The sequence below is a fragment of the Chanodichthys erythropterus genome, chromosome 6 (genome assembly GCF_024489055.1).
Source record: "Chanodichthys erythropterus isolate Z2021 chromosome 6, ASM2448905v1, whole genome shotgun sequence".
Lineage (NCBI taxonomy): Eukaryota > Metazoa > Chordata > Actinopteri > Cypriniformes > Xenocyprididae > Chanodichthys > Chanodichthys erythropterus.
In genome coordinates, this window is record NC_090226.1 from 35,500,979 (window position 1) to 35,512,876 (window position 11,898).

An 11,898-nucleotide genomic window follows, 5' to 3' on the forward strand; every position below is an offset into this window, starting at 1 on the left:
CCTCTTATTTGGCAGATAATCACGCAACACATCTCGAGTGTGTAAAATATTAATACAGTGAAGCAAACAATGCGAAGTTATGAAGAAAGTTTAAATCTGTTGGCTGAGCTTTGCTGAACAACATTTTATTTGATTTTCTTTATATATAATACATTTAATGCAGCGTTTGAAATCAGACTACCTTGCAGTGCGTGTAGGCTATGAAAATTATAGTGCATTTGAGCCATGTCAGAAAGATGGTATTTATGAGCTGAACACATGAAAGCCTCCACTGTGTCGTAATTATGAACTTTCTTTAAGCTGATGTACGAGGTGAGAAAACATGTCTGATGAAGCAGAACCTGATTTTGCGGAGTTCATCATGTTCTGGGTCAACATCTTTGTTGATCCTGGAACAACATTCAAATCAACCAATCAGATTTGAGGGACAAGTTTACAGATTATGTCAAGTTTAGGCTTAAAATCATGAATTGGTGCTTCTACATCAGTGTTATTCATCTATCATTTCCCTCTGATTCTTGGGATAACTTATGGGTAGGGTTAGGTTTAGGGGTAATAGGGTTAAGACTAAATTTTCAGACTGAAATGTTGTTCCAGGATCAACAAAATATGTTGACCCAGGCACGCATCTAACTCTGCAATATCAGGACGTGCGTCTGTATCGACCGTAAATTTGCTGAAATGAATGAAATCATATATTTTTTTCATGTACAATACAACTAGCTAACTTTCATGTACAAAATACACTATTTTACAGTTATGATAAAATATCTAATGATTTACTACCATCGTTATCATTTAAATAAATACATTAAAAAGCAAAAACACATCTGATGCGTGATTTATTATTCATAGTTTTGTAGAAATACAGGGAGTGCAGAATTATTAGGCAAGTTGATTTTCTGATCATATTTTTTTTCCAAGCACATTTTACCAATTCCAATCCACATCAATCTTAATAACTACTATTAATATTGTTTTTAATCATTTATAAGTGATATATAATTGTTCATGAAGGCTGGAAATGAAGAATGCCCTATATTCAGGTGTGCAGAATTATTAGGCAGGTTTTCTTTTACAGATAAAATGAGACAAAAAAGAGATTTAACTCAGACTGAAAAGTCAAAAATGATTAAATACTCATGAGAAGGACGCAGTACTAATGTAATACTAGAAATTGCAAAGTTAAAGCATGACCATTGGACAGTGAAATGCTCATTGGGTCAGCGGGGTCATACAAAAACAGCTGGAGAAGAAAAGACACGTTAACTGCAAAATAATTAAGAATTAAGGTGAAGAATTAAGTGTGAAACCATCAAGAACCCTGGAGTCTTCAGAAGTGTGAGGTGTCAGGATCTCAGAGGCTTAGGTTAGGTGAAGAATCCTAAAAAGCGACCTGCTCTTAATAAGAATCACAAGCTGAAGTGTTATAAAATACATGAAGACTGGGTTTTTATAGGCCTTATAGACAGATAGCTTGAGAGTGACTCCTGAAGGACCAGCACCACTTCCTCTTGTACCACTGTTTGAAGAATTTATCTTCAAAACAATATTAATAGTAGTTATTAAGATTGATGTGGATTGGAATTGGTAAAATGTGCTTGGAAAAAAAATATGATCAGAAAATCAACTTGCCTAATAATTCTGCACTCCCTGTAGAGCTAAAAACTTTGTGCTGAATTTTCTGTAGAAACGGTACATTGTCATCAAAGTGACCTGAACACACCTGACCTCATAATAACAACTTCCCAACTCGTAAATACGACCTTCCCAGGAGGACTTGAACACACATTCATCCATCTGGAGCTGTATGTTGAATGCTTTCAGAAAAGTCTTCTTAACCTCAAAATTGATAATTTTCATAAAGGAGTGTAATTCACCGATTGTAATTTTTTTAATATGTCTATAATATGACTTCCACCTCACAAATCAGATGAGAAAATCCCCTCATAGGAGTCACTGACACAATCTCATCGCAATTCGTGGCTAATTGGTGGCTAATTCGTATAATTCATTAGGGAATTCACTCCTTTTTCACAAACTAATTTCAAGCTCTGCTTCATGTTTTGCTTCACAAGCTTCACGTGATGTCAGTGGCTGTTTCAGTTCTCTTAATCCAGACGCAGTCACTGAGAGGCTGAGATCTCAGGATCGAGTCGCTTTGAGGCTGTTAGTCAGACGCCACCTTAAATCTTCTGGATTCAGGCAGATTTACTGAATAGAAAGTGTTTGAATGTCCAGCAGTGGCAGTTGTCATGTGTGTTTGGTCAGACATCTGTGTGTGACGCTGGTGGTGAATGAGATTGTCCTGTAAGACAGGGACGCTGCTGAAGCATGCCGGGATCAGATTCTCACACACAGCGAGCGTGTAATCTCTCTGCTCCACATCTGTGCGTCTCACCCCCTCCGACACGCTCACGTGCGCAGACATACGAGCACAATACACACGCTATCCTCTGAAATGCATCACTTAAAGACTGCAAGTTTACAATGTAAATAGTCTGTTTTTGCAAAAGAAAAACATTAATGATCCATGAAAACAGCTGTTTTCTGCTCAATTTCTTCAAAACATTGCCCCTTTGATTTTGACATGAAATGTGCCTCAACATGTTCTTTTGTGAGATTCAGTCTCAAATAGTTAAAATATCGACTGAATACTGTAACACAGTCACTCCGATACGCCTACAGAATGTGTGCTGAAAGCAGCTTGTACAGCACAATTGAGATTTTTCTCCAGCGATGCTGAGCTCTATATTGTGAGGATGCAGCAGACCAGCGTGACTGCCGTACACAGCATCACCTCAATCTGCTCTTAAATCCTTCGGATGAGGCGTTAAACCGAGGTCCTGATCTCTGTGGTCATAAAAATCACATGGCACTTCTCGTAAAGAGTAGGGGCCTAAAATCAACACTCGGCGAGCATCAACGCAGTCGTTGGCAAGTGAATAAAACGGTGTCACTCCTCAGTGTTTTTATGAATTCTAACAAATCTGAACAAATGTGAACGACGCTCGGGACTGTTGACAGGCCAGCGCTGCGTGATCACGAAAGTTTAAGCCTTGACCATTTAAATGTTCAAGCGCAAGAAGACGTGAAAGGGCGCTCATTCCGTTACTCGTGCGCTGAGGAAAGCTAGTGTACACTCGCCCAGAAAGCCTCGTCTCAGACAGCACATGAATACTAAAGCAAGCTCTTTCATGTCGTCTTGAACTTGAATTCACACAAAATTATGTCAAAAATAGCGAGTATCTGAGTAAACATAGTTGGGTATTTAGGGATGGGTAACTTTGATACTGACGAGGGACAACTTTTTCTCTCCTTCAAATCAGGGGGCCAGATTACTAATCCACACTCTCGCCTTTTATACAGTCTTACTCCATTTACTTTTTATTAAGGGATCCGAGCCAATGGTTTCTCTAGATAAGACTCTTATTCCTCGTCTGGGATCGTTGTAAACTGTAATTTGGACCTTCAACTGTTTGGGCTCCAGTGAAGTCCACTATAAGGAGAAAAATCCTGGAATGTTTTCATCAAAAACCTTCATTTCTTTTCGACTGAAGAGAGAAAGACATGAAAATCTTGGATGACATGGGGGTGAGTAAATTATCAGGAAATTTTAATTTGAAAGTGAACTAATCCTTTAAGTGAATGTAAACAGTTGAGAAAGTACACGCGTGTACAGTATCCAGTGCTTCCCACACATAGACTTTACTTGGGCGGGCCGCCCATGTATAATAACGGCTGCCCAGGTATATTCGGAGACACATTTTTGCTTTTATTATTTTTATCCTCTTATACTTTTATATCCACGCAAGATAATGAAACCATCCGCGATCAATTAACTAGTTGTTTCATACCTGCTTGTTATGTGTGCGTCAGAACGGTTTACTCCCACTAACATTCAAACGGGCGCTGCATTTTGGAAAGTCACAAGGGGGCGCTGTTGCGCTTTCTACAGGCTCGCACAACAGTGCTTCAGACAGCTTCAAAGTTATTCTTAAACAATGAAAAGCGCAGATTTATGCCAAGCGATTGCTAATGAACTCAAATTGATAATTATTGGTATTTTGGTTACACTATAAATTGTATTTAATTTGATTTCCATTTGATTCATAGTAAATTATTGTAGTCTCCCCCACAGAAAGAAAAGACTAAGAACATTATTTGACACATATATTATTCATTTTATAAATTTTACTAGTAAAATCTGTGTCCCATTCACTGAGAGAGACACTATATGACAGCAAGGAGAACATAGGAAAATGTGAACCATTTAAATGCTGTAATTTTGCATAATTTACAATGCATTATAATGCATAATATTAGTATGTAATTAAATATAATATGTTATTTAATTAAAATTAATTTCAATAAATAAAAATACTGTTAAAAATCACCATTTTTTTGCCGTGGGTAATAGGAGGATTTTTCGCTCGGCTACCACCGCAGGTAATCTGTATATTGGATCTGTGCGTTTGCTCTTAAAGTGACAGCAGCCTAATAGTCTAATAAAGAGCAAAGAAAAAATCACTCACTGCTCTTGACTGAAAAACTTTTGTAACTTTAATAAGGATTAATTAATAAAGATGTTTAATTCATACAGTGAAGCCGTTCTGATATTGGTCAACTGGGGTAACCGCTGTATTTCTGCTTTTCCAAAAGTGCCATCAGAGAGTGAATTTGCATTTTCATTCTGCCTGTCTGACTTCAGACCAATTATATAAAACATACACAATCATTTATTAGGCTGAATGGGTGGTTCATCATCTTAGAATTTTTTTTGTCAAACTTGTATTATTTGAACTGTAAAGTTATTTATATCATCTTTTTTTACAGTTTAGGATGTTATTGTTATAGACGTTGGTGTGGTTTCAAAAGTAAGTAGAAGTACCATTGATTAGTGAATTTTCCCCAGTTACATTAGCAGAAGTCACATGCAGAAAACGGCTCTGATCTCCACATAGAGCAGCTGGCATTCATGCAGTAGTACATATTCCTCGCCCTCCGTGTTTGTTTTTCTGTCTTTCGGTAATAAATGCATTGTTTGACTTGCTTAAAATCCTTTCCGCAGATTTTGCCCAAAATCAGCACAGAAAATGTAAAAACTCCGGCCTAGCCATCATTATTGTTGAGCTCTTGTGGTGTGATGTGATGTGATGTATGCAATGAAGGGAAATTCAGAGTTCAACTCTGAGCAATCAATATTTCCCTCTGTCAGGTTACTAGGAAAAACTAAAATACCATAATTCCTTGTGGCAGTTGCTTGGCCGTACTTCACAGAATTGCGTTTGACAGGTTGGAGGCTCTTATGCGAGGATACTCTCTTTCTCTCGCTCTCTAATGGCTGATCTTTCAGCTTCCATGAAGAACACTTCTAAGAAACAAAGAGCGAGCGATAAAGAGCAGCAGCGTGTGAGACCTGTGCTTCTCTCTCTCTGCTGCTTTTGTCTTTTCTTTCCATCACTCTCCCTCCCACCTCAAATGATCCTGAGCTTGAAGCTCATCGTACATGAAGATAAATAGAGATACTCTCAGAGGGAAAGAATCTTCAGCCATTTTTCCTTTATGAATTTACAAAGTCCTAACTGGCCCAAATGTCCTCATTTATGAGCAGCAGAAAGTCTTTGAAAATTAGAGCATTTGTCAATGTGAAAACTGTTTTCTTTTAGTGCTCGCATCAATCTCATCAAACCAGACTAACTTCAGATTCAAATGATACGCTAGTTCTGCCTCACAGGATCCTAACTGAAGACATAACTGACGCTTTACCATGCAAATAATGCTCCGCACACGGTTTATTGATTTTAATAAAGGTGACGAGAGAAACGACACAAAATTGTGTAAAGCCAGCATAACAAAGTGTAGTTCAGTTGCTTTCTGGAGCTTTTTCTCAAGTAATTTGCCATTAATTGGTGTGGCAAATAATTAATTTTGGACCCTGAACCAAAAGTTCATATAAATGACTAAAATTAGAACTTACATTGATATATTAACTATTCATTCATTTTAAAAAGCCTAATAGATGAAGCATATAGGGCTGTCAAAGTTAATGTGTAATTAATTATGTTAAACAGCATTCATTTCTTAAAAACATTCATTCAATTAATTATTTTTGTGTGTACTGAAATCCCCAGTGGAGCGCCGAGTGTCAGTAAATGATGAGAACAACTCTCTTAACGGGTGATTAATTTATAAATCAAACTCTTTGCATTCTTTGTGTGTGTGTGTGTGTGTGTGTGTGTGTGTGTGTGTGTGTGTGTGTGTGTGTGTGTGTGTGTGTGTGTGTGTGTGTGTGTGTGTGTGTGTGTGTGTGTGTGTGTGTGTGTGTGTGTGTGTGTGTGAACTTGTATTTATTACTTTGTATGGTCCTTTACTTACACCGTTTTCAACTAAAAACGGACATTTACACGACAACAGTGTTTTGGTGGCCTGAAAACTTAAAACACTGAAAATGTTTAAACATTCTTATATATTCTTATATTCATTATTCAGTATTCTTGTGTGTGTGTGTGTGTGTGTGTGTGTGCACTGCTGCATGGGCGGCTCTTGATGAATGACTGTATGGAGGAAGCTGCTATTGATGGATCCGTCAGACCAGTGCAATTCAGAGTTTCACTGGGGCCTCAGGAAATTTTCCACTGTTGGTTTTTCCAGTCCAGGTGATTCATGGTGAGGGTGTTAAAGGGTGCGTGAGTGTGTCTCACTGAGTGTGTGTGTTTGAGCAGCTGTTTTACTGCTGAGCTGTGAATAAGTCCACCTCTCAACAAGAGTTAATCCTGCTTTTTGGAAGCCTGTTGGCTCAGCATAAGCTCTCTTCAGCTTTCATGTTTTTGTGTTTGTTTCGTCGGGCTCTTCCTTAACATTCAGCTGCAGTTCCACCGCCGAGATCTGCCTCTCTGCACGGCTCAAGCCTTTCCACAACTATACATAATGTAGTTCAAATTAAGACTCATGTTTGCAATATGTTTTAGTACAATTAATGATTAAAAAAGACGAGCTCATCTATTTATGGCCTACATCTACATACATTAGATAATACAAATCGATTTGTTCAGGCATAGGCTAAGTATAGAAAGACCTTCGTTCCGACAGCCATTGATATTTTAAATAGGATTGTAAGATGAGTTGTTGTTGTGAAGTTTTAAATTAATGTTTGTATGTTTTGTTTTTTTTTTGCTGTTGAGCCTTGTCTGAAGACAATTTTCTACCCCTGTGGGGCTAGACAATAAAGCTTTTGAATTTAATTGAATAGCAAATGCACACCTGCAGAGGAGCAAGTTGAAGGAAAAAACTGCATACTCACTGAAGCATATAGGTTTGTTTATTACAAGAAACGGTGGTGAATAAACAAGCCTATATGCTTTAGTGAATGTCCAGTTGTTTCCCGTCAATTGTCTCTTTTACTGCCACAATAATGTTGCGTAATCAGCATTCATGTAACTAATTCAAATTTTCATTGCAATCATTTGAAAGTTGTACATTCTCTCTATTATGAATGAGCTGGTTTTGTCACACTGATGAATAATAGACATGTAATTGATGCATAAGAACAGAAAAGCAACTAATAGCTCAGAGCGTGTGTTTCCAAATATAATGCTGCTTGACCAAACATTTTCCATTGTTCCAGCCATGAGGATCTAGTATTTGAACTGTTTTTTACTCTGATCCAGACCAGCCCAGCCTGATTAAATATAGGCCGGCAGTGTGCCGGAGCAGCCGCACATGGTTTATATAAGGCTAAACTTCACTGTGAGTAAATATTTGAACTGGCTGGGCAGTGCCACTTACCCGGCACTGCAGAAACACAACTTCGCACCATCGGTGGAGAACCAAGACAAAAATCCAAGCTGAATTTATTCAGTGCTGCTAACGGATGACTAAATGCACCTTTTTCCGTTCCGTGTGAACGAATCAAGGGAGAGATTAAGACGATCCCACACTTGCCATTGTCATAAATATCCTTGAGAAGCGCAGGGCTGAGTCACTGGAGACGAGCTGGCGCTGATTAAAGAGTTCCCTCTCATGTGCTGGCCAGGATTAGCGCTTCTCCACGTCCACCGCGTCTGACAGGTGGAGCTGAGGGAATGTGACAGCTGCCTCTGAACTCCCCAGTATCAAGGAATCCAACAACTGCTGTCATTCACTGCACCTCAGATATTCACCGCCGTGTGCTTATTTTACATCCGGCCACAATAGATGATTAATGGACCACAGGCTGTGATGACGTGTTTTCACAGTTATTAACATTGTACATCTAGCAGGTTTTTTTGTACTTTCTTTAAAAAAAATGTAATGTACAGTTATAACATTACACGTTGTGTTATATTACACAACGGCTGAGGAAGTGTTGGCAAATCTTTCTCTGTTCGACGTTATCAATCTCCATATTTGTTTCCTCTAAGCAAATGGGAACACAAAAATTACATTGTTGTATTTTCCGTTCACCTCTATAGGAAGTTTACACAACTATGAGAACCCCAGAAATGTAAAAAGGGTCTATTCATGGGCTTGGAAAACAGACACGCATATCTTGTTTAGAATACTACAGTGACTGGATTTGTGAAGATAATGTTCAGGTGTCGTGGCTGATGCTGATAAGGTGGTTGCTGAGGGTTTATAAGTGCTTTTTTGCATGTTGCCTGGTGGTCTGAAAATGTTGTAAACAGAGCAAAAAGTCTTTGTACCTTTACAGTGGACTCAAACCTATTTTTATTTGTGATGGTGCCTCAGTCCACATCACATTCACACTGGTGTGTTTATAGATACAGTTATAAAAATCGTTCTAAATATAAAAGAATAGCAGAGTCCACCATCCAACTATAATAACAACAACAGAGGAGCGATATTGCTGGAATCATTTTCAGAATGATCTTTTCCAGCTGATGAATGATAAAACATTGACAGCCAATCAGAATCCCTCCTGTTTTAAAGAGCTTGAGCATTTAAAGAGACAGACCACAATCTGTAGCATGCTTATAATAAACAGAACAAAATCGTGTGTTGGTGTGGACGTTAATGTATTTATCGTTCTTGGTGTGAACTGCACACAACTGACAGGACCTAACATGTGCAAATGATGAACATTCACTGTGGCTGGCAGGATGTGTTATTTAAGTGGGATGACTTGAGGGATGTTAGTTTAACCTGTATAAGCTCTGTTTTGATTTACTTTTCATTGTGTATAGGTTCTGTTTTCCCTGTGCCTGTAATTTGACCCACTTTCCCAGCGTGTCTGATTAATAATTCCTTTCGCCTGTTCTGTTCATTATCTCATTAGTTCTTGTTATTTAAGCCCTGTCTTCCTTGAGTTCATGGTTCATTGTCATCTTAGTTATGTGGTTGTGTTCCCCGTGATTCTCCTGTATTTGTTGGATTTTAGATAAAAGACTAGTATGATTGTATCTTTGTTTTCATGCAATTGTTAATAGCAACCACTCGTGACCGAACACCAAACCAAAACAGTTTTTTTTTTTTTTTTGCTGCATTTTTGTTTCTCTTTTTCTTTTTCTTATTTCCCTCTCCACCCTGTCATCATGGTCCATTAGCCTGCTATGCCTGGAGCAGTCCTCAAGACAACGGTAAACAGCAACAGCGATTTGTTGTTCACCATCTGTCCCCACTCCAGACCCAGAGCCCAGTCAGCCTTCACCCCGCCAGACGAGCTACAGCCTGATTCCACTGCAGACACAGAGCCTGAGCCCGCCGCAGATAATGTGCCAGTGAGCCCAACTGAGCCGTACCCTGCCCCGAAACCTGACCAGGTGCGCGAGTCGGCAACAACACCCGTCCCCAAAGGAGTACTAGTGGAACTGTGATTGAAGCCCTGGCCACTTTCCTGCTGCTGTGAATGAGCTAAACCTGGACTCTGGGAATATGCCCGAATCTCCCCTCCCCATTGGTTCCACCCAGCCTTGGTTTACTTTGTCCCCACTGGTCCTGCCCAGCCTAGAACTTCCCGTGTCCCTGCTGGTTCCACCCAGATTAGAACTCCTTTCAGAGTTCCCATCCAGCCTCCATCTCCCACCTCCTCTATCCAAGCCTTCCTGTTTACCAGCCCACATTCACAGTTGGTCCCCTGCCATACAGTGGATTTGCCTTGGGTCTTCCAGTTCCCAGCTCCGCCTCGGTGTGAGGATTCCCCATCTCCGCCTCCAGCCACAGAGCCCCAGACTCCATCCCGGTCCTCCGCCCCATCGGCTTTGCCTTGTCTCAATGCTCTCTCAGCTCCACTATGGCCCATCATCCCACCGGTTTCACCGGCTCCCTCATTCCCCATCCACACCTTGGTCAGGCGTCACCCTGGTTCCACCATAGGATTCCTGGCTTCCAGTTGCACCTCTGCTCTCCATCCATACTGCTCCACTGGACTCCACCTTCTCTCCGGCTCCAACATTGTTCTCTGTCCACTGTGGTCTTCCAGGTCCCCGCCTCCGCCTCGCTCCCACGAGCCATCAGCTCCACCTTGGCCCTCCGGACCTGCAGTGTCACCCTGGCTCCATGTCTCCTCAGCTCTGTGTGGGTCTCCACCACAACCAGCTATGTCGCAGGAGATCGCATCCCTGGTCCCTCCTTCCAGGTGTCCACCATGGCTCCTCCCTCCTGCGACTCCCCCTTGGATGATCGTGTTGGCTGTGGCCTGGGTCCTTGCCTGGCTACTCCTGCTCCTGGCAACTCCCGACCTCCTGTTTTGCCTGTTTTCTGTTTGTATGAAGATGCGCCTTCCGGAAGGGGGGACTACTGTTACGCATATACTCTGTTTTAATTTAGTTTAGGTTCTGTTTTCCCTGTGCCTGTCATTTGACCCACTTTCCCAGTGTGTCTGATTAATAATTCTGTTCACCTGTTCTGCTCATTATTTCATTAGTTGTCCTTGTTATTTAAGCCCTGTGTTCCCTGAGTTCATGGTTCGGTGTCGTCTAAGTTATGTGGCTGTGTTCCCTGTGATCCTCATGTATTTGTTGGATTTTGGATTAAAGACTGTTTTGATTATATCTTCATGCATTTGTTAATAGCAGCCACCCGTGACAGATAGTCTCTCTGTTTAGTGTACTTGAACATTTTGTAGTCACAGTCATGGCAGCATCTGTGATAAGTAGAGGCCCTCTAACTACAGTAAGTGTGCTGTGGTTTAGAGGACTCAATATTTACCATACTCAGACCTGCTGGTGTTCAGCGGGGTGGCTTTGTTCCACCATCTCATCAGCCTGTGTTGAACAGACACCCCTATTTGTCTTGAAATCACCAGGGTCACACAGGCAAATATTTACCTAGCTTGGACCAGGAAGAGGCACTCGAATGGCACCTGTCTGCCAGATGTGTCCAAGAGGCGCTTTATGGCGGGAGCGCCGTCTTTATTCTCTGAACGAGCTGACTGCCTGTTTATTTTTCCCTATTGACTTTCTCAGAAGAACTTAGACATGATGCCGTACCCTTTGACCAAATGTGTCTTTAGAAAACCCATCTCTGATGTTTTTGAGATGATACTAATTGAAACATTACACTTTCAAGAACAGTTTCCATATGGACCACGCTGGAAGTGTTGTTCTCACAACACACTCTTCTCTGAACAGAGTCTCCCTGAAGCTTCTGATCTCTGAACTTTGTGCTTTGCCAGTTGATTGTTGGACTGAGAACTTTTTTTATTTACTCTTGATCTTCCTTGTTGAATCCTCATCAGTCTCAGCCATATTCATTCATGAAGTCATGTCACACACTCTGATCTCCTGCGCTCCGCTCAACAATAATCACACTGAATGATCACTACATGCAGTTATATGCTTGGAAACACACAGACTCTAGAGTTCATTCGTCTGTCTTTGGTTTCAGTTTCATTGTGGCAGTGCAAATATTTCATTACTATCATGGACCTCCTACTCATCAGACGTACTGAGGCTGACG

General features: G+C 40.7%; 1 protein-coding gene across 2 annotated transcripts in view; it reads left to right on the top strand.

The window, feature by feature from the left end:
• The window catches only part of poc1a (POC1 centriolar protein A), a 52,008-nt gene that overhangs the window by 26,226 nt on the left and 13,884 nt on the right, over positions 1 to 11,898 (top strand). The gene's annotated exons all lie outside the window — the stretch shown is intronic.